The sequence below is a fragment of the Aristolochia californica genome, unplaced genomic scaffold (genome assembly GCF_029961685.1).
Source record: "Aristolochia californica isolate CCGP_79_NKW_82.1479 unplaced genomic scaffold, dmAriCali1.0.hap1 SCAF_12, whole genome shotgun sequence".
Lineage (NCBI taxonomy): Eukaryota > Viridiplantae > Streptophyta > Magnoliopsida > Piperales > Aristolochiaceae > Aristolochia > Aristolochia californica.
In genome coordinates this window covers 14061138-14083965 of record NW_027181793.1, presented here as the reverse complement: position 1 = coordinate 14083965, position 22828 = coordinate 14061138, and the positions used below count along the sequence as shown (strand labels likewise).

Here is a 22828-nt window from a genome sequence, read left to right as displayed (position 1 = left end):
AGCTTCTTGTTATGATCCTGTGTCTAACACAACGATTCGTAGGGAAGAAGAAAAAAAGAGAAGAATCAAGCCGAAGGAAAGATTGAAAACCCTAGGTTCGTTAAGGAGAAGCTTGAAAACCCTAGATTGGTTGAGGAGAAGCTTGAAAACCCTAGGTTTGTTAAGGAGAATGCACACCCCCTGAGCTTGTTGAGGAGAACTCAAAACCCTTGTTTACTCTAAATCAATACTTGCCTTTCTCATTTCTTTCACCCCTTAAGTAGGGTTGATGTTAACAAGGTTCAAGATATAATATTACAAGAATGTCCCTATGGCATATTAACTCTTCAACTGAAATAAAAATGAAGTAAAAGTAAATTAAAGAAAAATAATTAACTTAATACTAATTGACTCAGCCACTGCGCCTCTACATGACTCGGCCTGTTATTGAGGTCATAACATTACACCCCTCCCGGAGAAAGAGCTTGTCCTCAATCTTGAAGGTAGGAATACGTGACTAAACATGGTCACATCTCCCCAAGAAGCATTTGTGGCATCTGCGTCAACCCTCTGGATGACACAAGTGGTGTAAGCGCTGCAATGTAACACCCTGGATGGAGAGATTGTGGTATTGATACCCTACACTGGTTCCCTCTGTTGGCAAAAATTTTCATCTGAAAATTAATTTTTGTTTTTCAACACTACCAGCATCAGTCACTACAGCAAACCACCCGACGGTTAAGCAACCAAACAACAAGGTTGGTCATCCCTCAGTTTGAATCTATCACCTGCTCCACTTGGGTAACTGGCAGGCTGTTCTAGTCAAAAGTAGACCATGAATGGCCAACCAAGTGTTTCCCCGTAATGTGCTGAAACCAATGTGAGAAGAAACCCACCAATGCAAAAAGTGAACAAACTGGAGCTAAAACTAGGTACTCCACTGCCATGAGCTAGATGAAGATGTCAAGAGATGGTCCGGATGTGTTCTGTAGGGGTCCACCTATAGTGTCACCGATCACTGCAACTTTGAGGCATTTTGAACCCGTTGGGCCCAGTGACCATGCATGCTCAGAGGCACCAACTTCTATGTACTTCTTAGCATTATCCCAAGTACTGCCAGTGTTAGAAGCAGAGATGGCAACAAGTGCACTAGATTTTTCCCCATTTGTAAGGCTGCACTACCCACACCCTTCATGGTCATGGCAGAGAACTAGTATGGAAGCATTGCACCCACAATCAACCCAATGAAGACTTTAGGTGTCATAACATCCATTGGGGAAATTTCAGCATGACTCACAAAGGTACCAAGGAGAGCAAAAGATACCGGGTGGCTGAACCAATGGCAAACCCCTGTCCACTAGCAGCAGTAGTGGTTCCAGCGGCATCAAGGGCATCGGTTCTATCGCGTATTCTGTGACTCATGCCAGCCATCTGAGCAATGCCTCCAGTAGTGTCAGTAATGGGGCCATATGCATCAATGGCCAAACCAACAGCAACGGTGCTCTGCATTCCAAGAGCTGCCACCACAATGTCTTACATGGCAGCAAGGCTACAGCTGATAAAAATGCTGACAACAATAGTAAATGTTACAATGTGGGACCTACCATGGTGCTCGGGCTGGTGGGACCCACCATAAGGATGTAGGTCATCAAGAAGAGTCCTAGAGGACATGAGACACCAAGAAGAGTCCTCTCCCAAAGCAAGCACGAGTTAAGGAAGCAAGAAGCACAAGTTGAATTGATTTAGAAGACTTGAAGATCAAGTGGGACCCACAAAGATCTCATGAGTTGGCACTCTTATCAAGGTGCACTGGGAGATCATGAGGGGCCCACAAGAATAAGGCTACGAGCTGGCTTATCCATTCCCCTCACATGAATAATAAAGGACTCCTAATTCTACTCAAGTTGGTGTTCTAGTTGTTTAGTTTAAATAGAATTTACTTATATTGAAGAGTTAGAGTTGGAATGTAATTAGGATTGAATGATAAGTTGTATAAGGACTCTACCTCCTCCTCTACTATAAAGAGAGGTCTTATAAGTCGAAATAAATCAAGTCACACATTCAATCCCGAGTTGGTTCTCTCTCTCCCTCTCCTTACTTAGCACAACCCACTCTTATCCTTTTATTTTTTTCTCTTCTCTACCGAGAGCTTTCCTCTCCTTTTCTCGGTTTTCTTTCTTCTTTCTTGTTGAATTTATGGAAAAGTAAAATACTTTATTGACATCAATAACTTGTTGTAATCAGAGTACATGAACCTCTATTTATAATAGAGGAAGGTAGTAGAGTCCAATTACATTAAAATTACCCTTGTCCCAATTACACCCAAACTCTAACACTTAAGGTAAGTCCTAAAATAATTAGGTAACTCAATATTGATAAAAGACAAATATAACTTAAACTAAAACTCTTCTTGGTCATGATCCTAAGATAAAGATACTTTTGTGAGTCCTTCTTGATCTTCCAGCTGATGTGAGAAGGATGCCAGCTTTTGGTAATCATTGTGGGCCCTACTTCTTATGGGTTTGGGCCCATCTTGTGGGCCTTTCTTGGTCATGTGGCCCATCTTATAATAATCTTACATATATGGGCCTTCCTTGGTCATTTGGGCTTGATCTTATCTTCCAACATTTTTCTTGTTCGTGATCATGGAAAAGGGATCATAAATTCAACATGGTATCAGAGCAACATATTTAGGATCCCTCGACAAAGGAATGCTCTAGAGAAGTGATGATCAACACCGCTCAAAAAAGGCTCTTGTATGAAGGAAGAACACTAGCCGAAAGATAAGTGTTTAAAAATATTTTTTTTATGCTACTGGTTCTCATTTTTAGATGATGATTCAAGGATGAATATGTGAATGCTTTCATCTTATTATGTTATGAATATGCATGCCCCTCTATCTAGAAGGAGCTATCAAAATAATTTTATTAGTATGGAAATTCTGTTTATCGAGACCAGTCCATACTCAGATTATTGATTTTTTTTTCGTGGGATAAGATTTCCCTGATAATAGAAGATTGCTATTGATCCTCTTATGAGTGGTTTTCTGGAAAAAAAATTATTTAGCATTGATGCTATATTTACATATACCGAATTGATTGAAGAAGTGGTACATGGTGATATTATTTGAAGTTTTTTGAAGAAGAAGAGCCTATCATGGTTATGAGAATATGAATATCAAAGGTGGTATACTGAAAATCACCACCATAACCTTACATGGGGTATCAAATTTTATGAGTTGGTCCACCTTGGTTAGGAGGTTTCTCATAACCAAAGACCTACTTGGTCACCTCACTACCCGAAAACCAACTATTGATGAAGATGATATTTTTATATGAAATGGCTGAAGAATGATACTTTGGTAATTGGTTGGCTGATAAATAACATGGAAGAACATGTCTCTAGTAAGGTTATTCATCTTGACACTGCTAAACATATTTTGGAGACATGTACTAAACTATATTCATGCCCTGATACATTGCATAGACCCTATAGTGCTAGCAGATCAAATGATATTAAATGCACTCATTGTAAATTTCCAGGCCACACTATAGACCAGTGCCGTTATAGGGCATGCACTTACTATGGTACACATGGCCACTATAAAGAAATATGCTATCAGGCTAATGAAAAGTCAGAATCAACAAGGGCTAATCAAGCCCTCATAAGTAATGCGCAAGCAGACCATCCCCCAACACCAGTTGGACAGAAAATTATTACTGATGAAGAGTATGAATTATTTTAGAAAATGAAGACCATGCTAGGGTCTTCTCCTATCCCGTCTGCCACTACAGCTTCAGGTACGCTATCTGCCTCCTCTCCATCCTGGATAATTGATTCAGGAGCCTTCAAGCATCTTACAGGTAACAGAACTTTATTACATTCTTTATCTCCGAGTCTTTCACACAAGTTTGGTACCATAGCTGATGGTTCTCAAACCAAAGTCCAAGGAAAAGGTTCCACTTCTCTCACCTCATCAGTTCCGCTCAATGATATTCTTTTTGTTCCTTCCTTTCCTTTAAACTTTCTCTCTGTGAGCCAGCTTACAAAATATTTTAATTGCTCAGTTATCTTCTCACCTACTTCATGTGTTTTGCAAGATCTTATAACGAAGCAGGTGATTGGTGGAGGCCATGAACAAAGGGGGCTCTACTACTTGGACGTGCCAAAGGTCAATATGGTGTCTACTACTGAGAATGAGACACGATTATGGCACAATCGATTGGGACATCCTTCCATACAATTTCTTCATTATATGTTTCCATCTCTTAAGATAAGGTCAGAATTCAGTTGTGAGGTGTGTCAGTTAAGTAAACATCAAAGGAGTACATACTCTCCTCCACCAAATTCAAAAGTAACATTCCTTTTTCATTGATTCATACTGATGTTTGGGGCCTTTGAGTGTCTCTAAAATTTCTCAATCCAAATATTTTATCACTTTTATTGATGATTTAACTCGCACAACTTGGTTGTTTATTTTTAAAGAGCGTTCTGAGATACCATCTATTTTAAATCTTTTTATGTGATGGGACTCACACAATTTGGTCAGAAGATAAAAAATTCTCCAGTCTGATAACGCCAAAGAGTATATTTCAATAGACCTTGACTCCTTTTGTCAAGAGAATGACATTATCCATCAGACATCATGTGCCTACACTCCTCATCAAAACGGTGTATCCGAATGGAAAAATCGTCATATTCTTGAGGTATCTCGAGGTCTATTATATGCCATGAAAGTTCCATATTTTTATTGGCCCCATGTTGTCCTTACAGCGTATTTTCTTATAAATCATCTACCATCTACTATTCCTGGGAATAAACCCCCCTACTCTAAACTATTACCACATGATGATCCATTTGCATTACCATTGAAAATCTTCGGTTGTCAATGTTTTGTACATAATACTTTACCTAGACACAGCAAACTTGACCCTAAATCTATAAAGTGTATGTTTTTGGTATACTCTCACACACAAAAGGGTTATGTTTGTTATAGTCCCTCTTTGCAACGTTTATTTGTGTCTAGGGATGTAACATTCTTTGAAGACTCATATTATCCTTATAGCGCTCCACCTAGTATGTCATCAGTACCAAGTTCTCCTCGACTGGTTCTGCCTCATGATACAAAGATTGTTTATCCCCCAGAGACAATGGCCGATACCACACCTGCCGAGTTTTTTGATCCACCAGAGGTAAGTCCTTCATCACCAGTCGTTTTTGGTCCTAAATTTGATACTCGTCCTATTGCAATATGAAAAGAACCTCGTTCATGTACTCAACCTTCTACTTCTCATCCTATCTTAAATTTTGTGTCTCATCATCGCCTCTCACCTTTATGTTGTCAGTTTCTTTCTTCTATTTCCTCCATATCTGTTCCATAGCTATATCAGGAGGCTCTCCAACATCCAGGGTGGAAGGCAGCAATGGATGAAGAAATGAAGGCACTCAATGATAATCATACATGGTCACTGGTTCCTCTACCTACAGATAAAAAACCTGTTGGTTGCAAGTGGGTTTATACAGTAAAACATAATCCAGATGGGACTATTGCACGACTGAAGGCTTGACTTGTTGCAAAAGGATACACTCAATGCTATGACATTGATTATGATGAAATGACCTCGGTACGTATATTATTATCCTTGGGAGCTAATTCATCATGGCCAATCTATCAACTGGATGTAAAAAATGCATTTCTCAATGGTAATATCTAAGAAGAGATTTATATGCAACAACCACTTGGATATGTGGTTGAGGAGGAGTCCGTATGTCGCCTTAAAAAATCTCTATATGGATTGAAGCAATCCCCATAGGCATGGTTTGAGAAATTTAGTCAAACCATCATACGAGCAGGTTTTTACAAATGCTCTATAGACAACTCAGTATTTATTGAGAACACAACAAGAGGTAAAGTGATTCTAGCTGTTTATGTTGATGATATTATTTTAACTGGGAGTGATTCTGAGGGCATTCAGAAAATAAAAGAGAGAATATGTGCTAAATTCAAGACAAAGGATCTTGGATTACTGAAATATTTTTTGGGTATTGAGGTCTTACAATCCAGACATGGGATTATTCTATCCCAAAGAAAATATGCCCTTGATCTACTAGAAGAAACATGTATGATGGGATGCAAACTGGTAGACACTCCTATGGATGCAAATACAAAGTTATGTCGATATTGACAAATATCAAAGGTTAGTGGGACAACTTATTTAGCTATGTGTAACAAGGCCAGACATTTCATATGTAGTAAGTGTGGTAAGTTAGTATATGCACAAGCCACAACTTAGTCATTGGCAAGCACTTGAGAGGATACTACGTTATTTGAAAGGGGCTCCTGGAAGGGGGCTCCTCTATAAAAAACATGGTCACTTCAATATTGAGGGATTCACGGATGTAGACTAGGCTGGATCCCCAGATGATAGAAAATCTACTTCTGGTTTTTGCACGATGGTTGGAGGAAATTTGGTTACATGGAAAAGAAAAAAACAAAATTTAGTAGCACGGTCAAGTGTAGAAGCAGGATACAGAGCCATGACACACACTGTAAGTGAACTCTTATGGATAAGGTCTCTTCTCACTGAATTGAGATTTTATAAAGAAGCTCCAATGGATCGATACTGTGATAATCAAGCAGCAATACATATTGCATCTAATCCAATCTTCCATGAGAGGACAAAGCACATTGAAGTAGAGTGCTACTTTATACAAGAAAAATTTCAAGCTGGTCTCTTATACCTGAAGCACATCTCATCACAAAATCAAGTTGCAGACATCCTCACCAAACCAGTCACTCACAAGATTATGTCTACCATATGTAGCAAGCTAGGCGTTTATGATATCTTCTCACCCTCAGCATGAGGGGGAGTGTTACAATGTGGGACCCATCGTGGTGCTCGAGCTGGTGGGACCCACCATAAGGACGTAGGTCATCAAGAAGAGTCCTAGAGGACGTGGCACACCAAGAAGAGTCCTCTCCCAAATCAAGCACGAATTAAGGAAGCAAAAAGCACAAGCTGAATTGATTTAGAAGACTTGAATATCAAGTGGGACCCACAAAGATCTCACGAGCTGGCACTCTTATCAAGGTGCGCTGGGAGATCATGGGGGGCCCACAAGGATAAGGCTACGAGCTGGCTTATCCATTCCCCTCACGTGAATAATAAAGGACTCCTAGTTCTACTCAAGTTGGTGTTCTAGTTGTTTAGTTTAAATAGACTTACTTATATTAAAGAGTTAGAGTTGGAATGTAATTAAGATTGAATGATAAGTTGTATAAGGACTCTACCTCCTCCTCTACTATAAAGAGAGGTCTTGTAAATCGAAATTAATCAAGTCACACATTCAATCCCGAGTTAGTGCTCTCTCTCCCTCTCCTTACTTGGCGCAGCCCACTCTTCTCCTTTTATTTTTTTCTCTCCTCTACCGAGAGCTTTCCTCCCCTTTTCTCAGTTTTCTTTATTCTTTCTCTTGTTTGTGAGCATGGAAAAGGGATCCTAAATTCAACAGTAAAAATGGAAATAATGATAGACTTATATCACAGAGCAAGCCTAACATTCACATTTTTGGCACCGCCTGTCCGATAGGAACTAGCAACATCGTGGATAGGGCTGTAAGCATTGCTAGTGTCATACCGCTTCCTTGAAGGTTCATAGGCAAAGAGGAGCATTTCATCAACTGTGTCAATTGCACACTCCTCTCAATCTGCTTTAGAAAAGTCACTAATCAATGATGACCAGGTGACAACCTTAGGACGAACACCATCTGAGATCGTCTCTTCTTGTATTTCCCATGCTAATTGCCACATTGTAGCCTCTGCATAAACCTTTATAATTGTGCTATAGGGCTTGACATGCAATCAGCAAGCCCCAACTAATCCTACTTCCTCATAATTGTTGTGTGCCCTCACTACACTCCCAGCCATACAATAGGCATTTAGGAGAATGGTATATGTCGCCAAATCAGCAGGGACAATATTTGCATTTGATTGTAGATATGTATTGTATAGGTAAAATGACGTCCATTCACATTCATGAGGTTTAACTTAATAAAATCTTGCACAAAGCTTCCATACCTTATGATATTCTCACAAACAACAATATACTTCTTCTATGGAAGTATTTTCTCCATCCGTAGACCAATATGGTTTAGGCCTGAGTTGGTAGTAGCAACGTTGCTATAATTCTTCTTAGAGGACTCACGAAGAGCAATTAGTGCTCTCTGGTGAATTTCTGTAGCAGCAACAGGGAAGTTGGCATTCATTGCCTCAGCAAGTTGAAGCCTTCCCATTGAAATAAAGTGCAAAATTGCCGTTGCACCTCCTATCTCAATTTGCAGCACTGTTTTGTAGACAGCAGTCAAAAGGACAATATCACACCACTCCGAAATTTGCAAGTGTTCCTCAAAGCGAAAAGAATTTGAAAGGCAAGCCCTGATTGGCATCACCCTTGAAGCCCTCAGAGGCATGAAACCATCATGGAAAACAGGATCTGCATTGTGAAGATTTATGGTTGATTGAGCAATTCCATAGTATAGTGCCAAGACAGCAAAGATTGCTTCATTTACCCCAGCTGCCCCAAGGAGATGACCAGTAGTACCCTTTGTTGAAGACAATGATCAAGCCCCTGAACTTGATAAGTTCTGCTCATCTGCATCCTCTCTATCAGTTTTTATTTTCTGTTGTTGTGTTCCTTTCTGCACTGCCACAGCAGTAGGAAATTTGAAAGTCGTCATCAACTCAGTCGCCATGTATCCTTCAGACCATGCCAACGTATATCTGCACTGCAACAGCAGCAGCAAAACAAATTGACTGTATCCATCCCACATTTTGCATATACATCCATCAACGTTGCCCCATTATCCTAGTTGGCAGCATCTAAAGTTCCACTTGCAGCACCCAGATTTGCCACCGATGAAATAAAGTCAAACTTTCCAAAATGAAGAAGGGCACCTGCTTGCTCAAAATCCTTACTCTCAGTTTGCATTTTCTGATGTTGTGCACCTTTCTTCACTGCAACAACAGCAGTAATTTTAAATTTCATCATCATCTTAGTCTCAAGAGATCCAAGAATGGCACATGCAGTAAGAACATTATTTCTATTCTCAATAACAGTAATATAATTCATCACATTCCCATGTTCAACTAAACTTCTTAGCATAGAAATCCAGTACTCCACCTTTCTTTCAGGCATTTCATCAAACAACTGCACGACCTCGTCCATTTTCCCTATCTTCCCGAAATATTGAAAGAAAATTATCGGCCATTTGATAATTCCACTGCCTAATGAATAAACCTAGCCCAAATAATAAGCAAAATAATATGCAACAAGAATCAAGACTATTCCTTCCAGCTTAGACGAGTAACCCCTCTGTTTCTCAGACCAACAGAACACCCTCAACGCAATTCGAGAGTTGTTTCTGAAAAAATGGAGGGGCAGGAGATAGGAGAAGACGAAATTTGGAGAAAATCGTCTCAAAAACTTATCCCAAAAATTGTTCCATTCCTTATCTCGCTGGGATGCCGAGAGCGAGAGTGAAAGTGAGAGACTGACTTGTTCTCGACAGTGAATAGCAGTCCTTTGGGGCTTGTCCACTTGGAAATTTTTCGTCTCTCGTTCAGGGAGGAATTTGGTTGCCTTGCAAAGGGTCGATTTGAGGTCAAACCCAAATAGAGGAAATATTTTGACGAAATCTTCTTTTCCACAAGTTCCAGAGAAGATGGATTTCCAGCTTGGAGACCGGGAGCAGCAACAAGGGCTGGTGCTCATCAGACTGTTCCGAATAGCTCTTTGCCCCATAAACCTCCTATTTTGGATTTCTAGGCTCCCTGTATTCGGAATTCCAAGCTCTAGACTGCGCCTTTGGAATTCCCTTCTCCTCGTATTTGGAATTTTAGGCTCTAGATTGTGCCCCTAGAATTCCCTGCCGGGAGAAACCTATCTTATATTGATCATCAAGTTTACTTTTAATAGCATAATCAATGTGAATATAAGTAACACAACCAAAAAACTCTCAAGAAAGAAAGGTTTACCTTTTTTCCGCTCCAAATCTCTTAAGGTATTTTGCAATCCAATAGTCTTGAAGGACCTCTATTGATCAAATAGGGAGTACTCCTAATAGCTACATACTAGAACATCTTTGGCAATCCCGCATGCAGTCAGATGCTCCTAGCACGCTCGTTCAAAGTCTTATTCATCCACTCTGCCACACAGTTATGTTGAAGTTTTCTAGAAATGGTCTTCTTCTTGTTGATTCCACTATCAACATAGTACTACTTGAAATCATCGTCTTAGTATTCTCCCCCATTATCTGACTACAAGCACTTCACCTTCAAATTTTTCTCATTCTCAGTCATTGCTCTCCATCTCTTGAATGTATCAAAGACATTAGATTTCTTGTTAAAAAAATAAACCCATACCTTTCTTCTTGCATCATCAATAAATATCCTATAGTAGTTAGAACCACCAAGATAAGCAACAGTTGAAGGCCCCTATACATATGTGTGTACCAACTCCAATTTTGTTATCTTTTGCTCATTTCCAGCCTTAGAAAAGTTAACCCTTTTCTGTTTGCTGAAAATACAACCTTTGTTAGGTTGTGGAGCCTAATTAATGCCTTACACTGAGTTGGTCATGGATCGACCTTTGTGGTAAGGTCACCGTGGGGTTTGGAAGGGGGCGGAGCCCCTGTCTGATCCACGATATATTGACTGTAGTTTCATTAAGGGCAGTTTGGGAATTTTACTCTTGTAATGTGGTTGCACTAGCTTTCCCTTTAAATTTTAGGGCGCTGCTATTAGGCTTTTATGATTTTAAACCGAGGAGCATCTCAAGTTGCAGCCTAAGAGGTTAGAGAGAAATACCTGTAAGTGTACAATTTCTCTTGTAAACTATTTCATCTTCATAGTGGATTATTGGATTGGCAGAAGATAGGATCTATCTCACCTTGAGGCGAACCTGTATAAATCTTGTTGTACTTTTCCATGATTGCTTTTCCCTTCTTTCGTGTTTATTAGTATTGCTCTTGTTAGTTTGAAATTAGGGCATGGACTTCATAACAACTGGTATCAGAGCTATGGTTCGTGATTGAGAGCAATAGTTGGCGGAGTAGGATTGACACTTGGAATCAACAAGTTTGATGGTATGGATTTTGCGTTTTGTAGGATGCATATCTAAGATTATATTTACAGTAAAAAGCTACACACACCACTTTTGGATATAAAACCAGAAAATAAGAAAGATGATGAGTGGAATCTCCTCGATAGACAGGTGTTGGGAGTAGTCCAATTAACACTATTGAAGGACGTTACTCACAATATGGCATCATAGAAAACCACAACTGGGATGATGAAGATTCTATTAGACATGTATGAGAAGCCTTCTGCAAATAATAAGGTACATCTCATGAAAAAAATTTCAATTTAAAGATGACAGAAAATACACACCTGGCTTCGCATTTGAATGAGTTTAGCACGATTGTCAATCAATTGACCTTGGTTTAGAATAAATTTGATGATGACGTTCATGCTTTAATTCTTTTTCGTCTCTGCCAAATTATTGGGAGCCTCTGAGGGTTGCGGTCAACATCTTTGTAGGTAGCATGAAGTTGATTTTTAATGATGTTAGGGATATCATTCTTGTGGAGGAAATTTTTAGAAAGGACTCCTGAGAATCGTCGACATCTAATTCAACCCTACTAGGGACATGAACTTTAAGAGGAATTCCAACACGGGCAATGGTAAAGGGAAGTCATGGAATGGTAGAAGGAAGCCCAAATTCGGAAGGAATGTGGAGCGCTGGAATTGTGGGAAGTATGGTCACATAAAGAAGAACTGTAGAGCACCGAAGAAGGGTGAAAAGAAAGGTGATGCTGCAAATGTGGTGACTGAGGAAGTACTAGATGATTTACTCTTGTCGGTTGATAGCTCTATTGATTCTTGGGTGTTAGATTCAAGGGTTTCTTTTCACACCACTGCACACTATGAGATCATGGAGAATTACATTGCTAGAGATCACGGGAAGGTGTATCTTGCTAATGGAGAACCTTTGGATATTGTCGGTATTGGTAATGTTAGTTTGAGGATGTCAAACGGGTCAGTGTGGAAAACTCACATGGTGAGACATGTACCAAAACTGATGGGTAATCTAATCTCAGTAGGGTAGCTTGATGATGACGGTCATAATGTGACTTTTAATGGTGCTACCTGGAGAGTCACTAAGGGAGCCATGGTTGTTACTCAAGGAGTTAAAACTAGAACTTTGTACATCACTTCTAGTTGGAGAGACACAGTTGTAGTTGCTGATGTTGTTACTGATTTTGATTTGTGCCAATATAGGCTAGGTCATGTGAGTGAGAAGGAAATGAAAGTGCTTCAGTCCAAAGGGAAGCTACTAGGGTTGAAAATTGTAAATAACAGTTTGTGTGAAGGTTTTACCTTTGGCAAACAGAAAAAGGTTAGCTTTTCTAAGGCTATAAAGGAGAAAAAGATAGCAAAGTTGGAGTTGATTCACACAGATGTGTGGAGGCCTTCAAATTTTACCTCCCTTGGTGGTTCTAACTACTTTGTAACATTTATTGATGATGCAAGTAGAAAAGTAGGCTTTTATTTCTAGAAAAAAAAATTGATGTCTTTGATACCTTCAAGAGATGGAGAGCAATGGTTGAAAATGAGATTGACTTGAAGATGGAGTGTCTGCTATTAGATAATGGGGGAGAATGCATAGATAATGATTTCAAGTGATACTGTGATGATAATGGTTTGTAGTTATTTGTTTTTTAGTCCCTACAAAGAGAAATCGATATTTGAATGAACGAAGGTCAAATAGAAAAAGAGGTTCGAGCAGTAGCAAAAAGCTTCAAATTCCAAGGTATTTTATGCATCAATAACTAGAATTTATAAGGAGAATTATATATCAAAATAAATATCTATAAGTCTATTTTCCTACCTATTCAACAAATTCTCTATCTCAGTTTTTTAAAATGAGATATTGATCTTGGAAGAGCCAATGGTCATGCTGGCAAAAAGAGAAACAATACTTAGTTCGGCTAGATGACAGAAACCGAAATCTATCAGATTATTTATCTTCTGATAATTATATTTTATGAAAAGAATTTATACTTGGATGAAATTTATTTAAGTCTAGTTTCACAAGGAGAAAATTTCATTTCATTCTGATCTATATTTAAAGATATATTCCCATTGGAAGAAACAAAGGTCATGCTGGTATTATGTTGCATTGGAAAATCCGAATTTAAGCCCATTGTTTTGCATCACTTTTTGAGTTGTTATATCAAGAAAATATCTCACTTCTCCCTGGTTTGAGGGCCTATTTATAAATCTCTGTTATTTTGGCTTATTGCTACATCTATGCTATTTGGTTCAAGCTGGGATCACTGCTATTACCTCCTAGCTTGAGGGGGAGAAGTAGAAGAAGTAGAAGAAAAAGGTATTTTATTCCATATGTTGTGGAAAATTTTATGTGAGAAAAATATTCAAGAAAGGGGGAACACAAATAAATCTTGTGCATCTAAGAAGAAATTTTCATATCGGATTATTTCATGGGTCCTTTTAAAAAGTTTATTATATGTGTTGGAAGATGGTCATGTTATATTCAGCTGCAACTATTATGTCTCTTTGGATGAGACATTATTATTGAAGAAGAGGTGGCCTCAGTATTCTTTCTCATACCATCATTTACTTAATACCCCGTAAAAAATATAAAAAATATCAACAGTTGAGATTCCATGAAGGAGGAACTTAATATCCCGTAAAAAATATCAACGGTTGAGACTCCATGACCGAGGAACTTTATACCCCATCATAAATATCAACGGTTGGGATTCTATGACCGAGGAACTTTATACCCCATCAAAAATATCAACGGTTGGGATTCCATGGTGGAGGAAGTTAAAATATCAATGGTTGGGACACCATGACAGAGGAACTTGATACCCCGTAAAAAATATGTACCAGTGAGAGTTGGTGCCAAGATTGGGACACCATGATGGATGAGCTTATTATTACATCTATGTTATAGCCCCCCTAAATTGGCCAACTGGGCCAATTTTATACAAAAAATTGGGAGTTCATGATGTTCTCTCACCCCCAGCTTGAGGGGGAGTGTTGGAAGATGGCCTCCTCCAGCTGACACAACCAAGAAAGACCCTCATATCTATGAATATTGTAAAGTGGGCCACATGACCAAGGAAGGTCCACATATCTAAGAGTATTGTAAGATGGGCCCAAGCACATAAGAAGTAGGACCCACCATGATTACCACAAGTTGGCATCCTTATCACATAAGTTGGAAGATCAAGAAGGACTCACAAAGATAACAACAAGCTGGTTGGAAGATGAAGAAGGACTCACAAAGATAACCACGAGCTGGCATCTTTATCCTATGGTCACGTCCTAGAAGAGTTCTAGTTTGAGTTATGTATCTTTTATTTATATTGAGTTATTTAATTATGCTAGGACTTATCTTTAAGTGTTACAGTTTGGGTGTAATTAGGACAAAGGTAGTTTTATTGTAAGTGGACTCTACTACCTTCTTCTATTATAAATAGAGGTTCGTGTACTCTGATTATAATAAGTTAATGAAGTCAATGAAGTATTTCTCTTTTCCATAAATTCAATAAGATTTAAACTTGATGCAAAGTCTAAAATATGTTTCTTTATTGGCTATGGTGGTACTGAGTTTGGTTATTGCTTATGAGATGACCAAAGTCAAAAGGTTATCAGGTGCAAGGAAGTGATCTTCAATGAAGGTGTCTTGTATAAAGATAGGTTGAGCACAAGCAATGAAGCTAAGAAACCTGAAGTGATTCAGTTAAGAGATCTTCCAGTTATTGAGATGGAGAATATTGCTCAAGAAGACAAGGAAAATATACCCCAAGAAGTAAATCAAAACATTCCTGTGACTGAACTCAAGAGATCTTCCAGAACTAGCAAAATACCACAGAGGTACTCCCTTGCACTAAATTATATTTTATTGATTGATAAAGTAGAACCAGAGAGTTATGAGGAAGTCGTGCAAGCTGATGAATCAACCTAGTGGGAGTTGGCCATGCGGGATGAGATGGATTCACTGTTATCCAATCAGACAAGGCAGCGGACTGAGTTACCACAAGGGAAGAAGGCCTTGCAGAATAAATGGGTGTACCGAATAAAAGACGAACATTGATGGCAGCAAGCGGTATAAGGCAAGACTGGTGGTAAAAAGGCTTTCAACAAAAAGAAGGCATTGACTACACAAAGATTTTCTCTCTAGTAGTGAAATTGACTACTATTCGAACAATGTTTGGATTAGTGGCAAATGAAGACTTCCACTTAGAGTAGTTGGATGTAAAGACAACCTTTCTTCATGGTGATTTGGAGGAAGAAATTTACATGATGCAGCCATAGGGGTTTCAAAGCACAAGGAAAGGAGAAAATGGTGTGCAAACTTCAAAAGAGCTTGTATTGTCTTAAACAAGCTCCAAGACTGTGGTATAAGAAGTTTGACACCTTTATGAGAAGTAATGGTTTCTTTAGGTGCTAGACAGATTATTGTTGTTATGTGAAGAAGCTTGATGACTCCTATATCATTCTAATGCTATATGTTGATGACTCCTATATCATTCTATTGCTATATGTTGATTTCTTAAAATTGTCACAAGAAGAATATGTGAAGAAGGTGCTAAGCAGACACCTGAACATTCAAGTCCTCCCTTAGGTACTAGAAAACCATGAATTCCTTGAGTTGAGAAGAAAATAGACGGTTACATGTTTCTAGCTTTCTCTACCAACTTTATTTCTACGTTCAGTGATATTAGCATCCAACAACCCTGGACCAGCTAGCTTGGGGAAGTTATCCGCCACCATCAGGGGCAAATCTTGCACCTTATGTGGTTAGTAGTTGAGACTTTTGGGACAAGTCAATTTAGGATGGCCCTTGACCAACTTTAGCAAGTTATAAATTTATTAATTATATATTTATTAAATATTTTAATATGTTTATAATTTAACAATAATTGCAGATTTCTTAAGTTGTTTCTTACACTATTTACTATTACATATTTATCCACAACTGATCGGATAAATAGACAGGTAATGAAACACCTTTTAGCCATTCCAAATGAAACAGATAATAGAATATGTAAAGACAAACTGAATGGGTAACTAAACAACCTTTACCTTTTCAAGATTTAACCCATTTAGGACCCTACATGAAAGACATCCACGCAAAATGCACTAGATCTTCACCATCAGTAAATAGAATGGAAATGTCCCATATCAACCTACAAAACTACCAAAAAGTGGCTCTAGGATGGTCCAACCCACATAAATCATTGCATAATCGTTTGCCTCCTCTCTATGTTTGGGATTTACGGATTTACGCATCTTACGTGCATCCAATAAATCAAAATAGATTAACCTCCCCACATCTGGTTCAATTATCTGATTATTCAATTTAAATCTCAAGCTATAATAGAAAAGTTAAGAGGTCCAAAAAAAATTGGGTTATATTCCAAGAGAAACATGTTGCAGTCATTGCAAAGCCAAATCAAGAACAGATAGAAAAGAAGAAGGCACCTCCTAACCCTAGATTGAAATCAGGAACACTTAAGAAAGGGGAATGCAAAATGCAAACTCATCAGCACTTAATGAACAAAAATTTTATCTGGTTCTATGAGAGGAACATATAAAAACCATGCTTTTTGCCAGCCAAAATACAATATATATTATCAGCACTCCAAAATTGATGGACCAAAATCACCATCAAGGAGGTAAAATCAAACTCCCTTCCTTCAATTTTCTAGCTTTTTTTACTATAAGCTACACACTCACATCCCCAAACACCTCAAAATAAATAACCACCATAATCAAGCAAAGGATACTCACACCACCCCCCCCCTCCCTTTCCCTCTTTTCTCTCCTACACAACACACACACCCCCACCAACTCCCTTGAACAAGTAGTTGCAAGCAACCAAGAGAGATCCTTGCCCTAGAAGAGAGAGAGAGATGAGATCAGCCCTGCTCAAAGATAAGTCTCTAGAAGGCACACTGAAGTTCTTAAAACCCAGGGTGACTTCATCTAGAATAACATCTAAATAAGTTACCTCAATTTTTTTTGACAGATTATTGAAACTCAAGAAACACCTTAAGAATCAATAGTCCTTGTTTAAAGTATTTGCTTTGTATGTACAGTCCAAAGTTTTAGATTGCCATGAAGTAAAAGAAATCACAATGATTATATCAAGATAGTGATCCCAAATCCAAGGAACCATGTAAGAGCCTCTTTAAAATGTCATTTAAAATACAGCTTTTATCCTAATCACATAGTTCTCAAAATTTGGGTGGGTTTCTTATGACTTTCTATTCCTTTTTAATATAAAAAATTTCATCCCTTTCACCAAAAAAATAAAAGTGAATGTGAGAGTATCTTGTATAAATTTTTTTAGAGTATGTTAGATGAGCTTCAATCAATTCCTCAAAAATTTTGTAGTACTCCTTAAATCAGGGGAACACTGTTGTGGCATCTTACTATTCAAACATATCTACATCTTCTTCTCAACTTCCAGGCTATGTATAGTTTCTAGAGCATGATATTTAAAATTAAAATAGAAACATATATAGTTATAGGAAATGCTAAGCCAAAGTGTAAAAAATGTAAAATTCAATTAAAAAAAATAGCAACACAAGATTGGATCCTAACCTATTACAACTTCTTCCTCATCGATGTCAAGGCTAACATAATCAGCATATTTTCTATCACAAAAGAAAATATCCAGCCCTGAACATGACCTAATTCCAGCCCTAGTCAATCTTTGTTATTAATTATAAAGTTTCATAGCCAGTAGGATACTGGTGGTTAACATTTTCTTGTCTATATGCTAAATATTTAACATTGCGGTAGGTTTAGTAGTTGATACGCCCATTATGTTTGAGTATTATTTTTTAATGGAAACTAAATTTAGTTTGTGACTTTATAGAAGATCAAATACATCTTATGATGATAATATTATCAGGCATGTTTATGTAAAACTAAATGCTCTTGTTGATTTTGTCTTCCACTGATAACTCAGCAATTATATTTTCTGCTATGAAATTAGCATTGTTTGCTTAAAAAGAAAAAGAGACACCAATGAAATCTAAAAAATGGAAAGGTTCTCATAGAAGGGGACTCCAATGTTGTTATCAGTTGGTGCTCGAGCTCTGCCTCTCCCCCTTGGATTCATTGTAGCTCGAACTCGGTTTGAGATTGAACTCGAACTCAGTTAAAATTATTGGGCTCGATCTCGATTACAATTTTAGGCTCAAATCTAGGTTTAGGTCAAGCTCAATTTAGAAATATTTAAATCAAGCCCAACTTGAACATAGATAGGTTCGAGCTCGGCTAAATTTGATGCCACCCCTACTTGTATAGGGTCAGACAAAATCCTCAAACCACATCAATTAGATAGCCTTTTGAGTTGTGGTTGAGTTGATAAAAAATCTTTTTGTGAATGCTTGTGTAGCTTGTTTAATGCTTTTTTAATTCCCTAGGTGAGCATTGTTGTAGTTAGCCTTTGTGGCCTTTGATCATAAGTGCCATTGGGTTTTTACTTAGTGGATTAAACACCAAAGTGTGAATAAATATTGGGAATTTTTTAGCAACTTGATTTGTGTTTGTGAACAAATATAAAAATGGTGTTTGTAATTATTTGGACATGAGGGAACTTCTTCTTTGGTGGCCAAACTTTAGTTGTTAAGAGTTTTGCTCTCTTTTTTTGAAAACTTTAAGCAAAAACATCATCCTCTCAACATCATAAATACATTCATAAATGGTAACCTACACGAAGAAGTTTGTATGAATCGACCATCTGGTTTTGATTTTCAGAGGCAAAGGTATGAATGTTACAAAAGTCAATATATGGCTAGAAACATCCGGTTCTTCAATTTGGTTTCAAGAGGTTGTAGTGGATCATTCTTATGTTTTTGGTTTTCATGGTTGTGTATGAGGACTACATTATCCCCACTGGTTGTGGATCACCGATGTCAAGGTTAATATAATTAGCATGTTTTCAATCATAAGAGAAAATATCCCCATCCCCAGGATTTGCCATTTGATTCTAAAATACAGGTGATCTAATATGCCCATCATCATTTAATTTGAGACAATCAAACTAACGGCCTATACCATTTCCCTGCTCTTCTATGTGTTTCCAGCTTTCTCTACAAACTATATTTCTATGTTTAGTGATGTTAGCATCCAACAGCCCCCGACCAGCTGGCTTGGGGAAGTTATCCGCCACCATCTAGGACAGATCATGCACCCTTATTTGGATGCTAGACAATGCATTCAATTGCAATGGAGGCATGATCTTTTGCATGGTCTCTTTCATCACATGGATCATTTCACAACAGTCATCATCATGGAGGGGGACTTAATGTGGTGATTTCATGGGTAAAGGGGACTGCACTCCCTCCATAGCAGTTTCATTACCAATTTCTTTGTCTCTCTATCTAGCCACATTTATCCCTCTCATGGTTGCATGCGTATCATTTGGCTAATTTGATTGTAGATTGCTTGATAAAGAGGTCTGCTTTGATGCACACCTTGTTCTTGATCTCTTGACGGTGCCTAAATAGCACATTTTGTTCCTAAATTCCATTTAATAAAATTACATATAAGCTAATGTAAGAAAAAGTCATATTGTTATTAGTTGGGATAAGAAACATTCTAACTTTGGCTAGTCATTTTGGGATGATCCAACACCTAACTTTACATTGTATTAGAGCAAGACCCTGTAATTATCGGAACTAGTTTATGCCTCATCTAGTTTTCACCACATCTCACTTGAGTAGGTTCAAACATGATCGGGAGAATTAGGGGTAATAATTCCACAATTTAATTTTAGCAAAGATTATGTTGTTAGTAGTTGGGATTTTTTGGAAAAGTCATTTTAGGTTGGCCCTGGACCATCTTTAACAAGTTATAAATTCATTAAATTATATTTATTAAATATTTTAATATGTTTATAAGTTAAAAATAATGGCAAATTTCTCAAGTTATTTCTTACACTATTTACTATTACACGTTTATCCACTACTAATCAGATAAATAGATAGGTAACGAAACACTTTTTAGCCGTTCCAAATGAAACTGATAATAGAATACGTAAAGACAAACTAAATGGGTAACTAACAAACCATTACCTTTAGATGATTTAACACATTTAGGACCCTCCATGAAAGACATCCATGCAGAATGCAATAGATCTTTACAATTATTAAAAAGGAATGGAAATATCCCATATCAACCTACAAAACTACCAAAAAGTGGCTCTAGGATGTTCCAACTCACATAAACCATTGCATAATCGTTTGCCTCCTCTCTATGTTTGGGATTTAGGGATTTATGCATCTTATGTGCATCCAATGGGTTATATTCCAAAAGAATGCAAACATCATGCAGTCATTGCAAAGCCAAATCAAGAGCAGATACAAAAGAAGAAGGCACCTCTTAACCCTAGATTGAAATTAGAAACTCTTAAGAAAGGGAAATGAAAATGATGGCCCACCATGGCACGCACCCCCACCACCCACCACTGGGCCCAGCATTCCTCTCCACCTGAACATATCGCTGCCCCACATACCCCGAACCCTCTTGATATGAACCACTTCAACCTGTGACGAAACCCAATACAAAATCTGGTAATCGACCCCAAGACCTTTCAAGTTTGAAGGATAACCACGACCTGTTGCTTAGCAAAGAAAGAACCTCGGTATGGTGAAGACGTCACAAACAGGGATGGACAATCCGTTTGATAAGTCGTTTGAAAGCCACAAGAAAAACCCTGATAAGTTCGAAAAGTTCCTTCCAGAACTCAAGAAGAATAAACTCTGAATATGAATAAAATCAAAGGTTTTTTAATCCGTGTACAAGTCCTCTATTTATAATGGAGGACGTGGTAAATCCATGTAGAATAAATCCCTTCCCCTAATTACATTCAATTAAAGGAAAGCTTAAGGTAACTTGTCGTAAATAGAAACCTAATATAATTCCACATGATCTTCTAGGATAAGTTGCCAACTTGTGGATATCTTTGTGGGTCCCACAAAATCTCATGGTGGGTCCCACTAGCTTGTGCCACCATGGTCGGTCCCACATTTTAGTAGAGTAAATCTTGCCCACATCCTCATGTGGGTCCCACTAGCTTGTGCCTCGATGGTGGGTCCACAATATAACAGAGTAAAACCAACTTTTGTTCACATCATTCCCCTCCTCTTGGGAAGGATTTGTCCTCAAAACCTCACCAGGGTCGACCTTACTCAATTGTTGCAACCTCACTATATCCTCGTATACTTGTTTTGGAGTCATCGGAACTAGAGTGATTGTCCGTTAATTGTGCACGAATGAGTACATGTTGGTGAAGCCATCATGTTGCACACGTCTGTCAAATTGCCACGGTCTTCCTAAGAAGAGATGTTCAGCTTGCATTGGTACCACATCGCACAATACTTCATATTCATATTTACCAATTCAAAATGGTACCACAACCTTGTCTTTCACGTGGCACTGAATGTGAAAGATATTCTCCCACTGTACTTTTGTTTCCTCTTCTTTAACTGTCAAGCTTAAGGCAAGTCGTGCGACTAATCCAAGCATCTCACCATTATCTGATCCAAACTCCTCAACTCTGATGGGGGCATCCTCCAATAGTGGCATGTCATCTAGATTAGCTTCGTCTTCGGAACCAATTTCGCCATTTTCTTGGATCATCATAATTTGCCTGTTTGGGCATTGGCTAGCTATGTGTCCTCTCCCCTGACATTTGAAACATTTAATCTCACTAGAATGAGTCGAAATAGGGGTTGATTTACCTTCAAAATCCATGGTAGTGGTGACTATTTTGGACTCATGTTTGGCCTTGATGGTGGACGAAGTTTCATCTTTCAGTTGGTAGTTTGATCTCCAAGGGGCTGCACTCGAATTCTTGGGTCTTGGCTGTGTACCACCCTCTTGAGTTGCCTCTCAACTTTGATTGCCGTATGAACCAAATCCTCAAAATCGGAGAAATGGTGTATCTTGATTGTGTTAGCAATCTCTCGGTTTAAACCATTCAAAAATCTGGCCATTGTCGCCTCTCGATCCTCCTTCACATTGGCTCTAATCATAGCCATCTTTAAATCTTTATAATAATAAAAAATGTTTCGGATACCTTGATAGAGACCTTGCAGCTTGAGGTATAGATCTCGGTAGTAATGACTTGGCACATATCATCGATTCATCACTTTCTTCATCTCATCCCAATTTTCAATAGGACGTTCTCCATTCCGCCTTCTATTGATGCACAACTGGTCCCACCACACAATAGCATAATCAGTAAATTCAATTGTAGCGAGTTTGCCTTCTTGAATTCGGAGTAGTCGTGACAATCGAAAACCAACTCCGTCTTCTTTTCCCACTCGAGGTATGCTTCAGGATCACTTCTTCCTTGAAACGCAGGAGTTTTCATGTTGACACTTCCCAAGTTGTTATCTACCCAATTCCTAGCTTCTCTATCCCGGTCATATCTCCTATAGCTGGCCATTGACATACTATCATACTCCTCGAAATCGTCAAACTCACCTATATCCTCAACTTCCCTTTGGTACAACTTGTTCCTCCTTGGGGTATTCTGAACAAATGATGGTTCCACCCCTTGTGCTCCCTTTTCTGCCCTATCCAACCTCTCATGTATATCTTTTAACTCCTCCCTCATCTCCTGTCTCATCTCCCCCCATAAATGCTTGTATTTGCAGATTTGGAACATCGGATGATGGGATTTCTTGATCATGCGACATGATTAAAATCTAAAAACAAGATTAGAATAATATG

The 22828-nt window shown here is 38.3% G+C and overlaps 1 pseudogene; it reads right to left on the bottom strand.

Moving 5' to 3' along the window:
* Positions 1 to 1063: 1063 nt before the first annotated feature.
* On the bottom strand, positions 1064 to 7716 carry LOC137946585 (pyrophosphate-energized vacuolar membrane proton pump-like; annotated as a pseudogene).
* Between the last annotated feature and the right edge of the window lie 15112 nt (positions 7717 to 22828).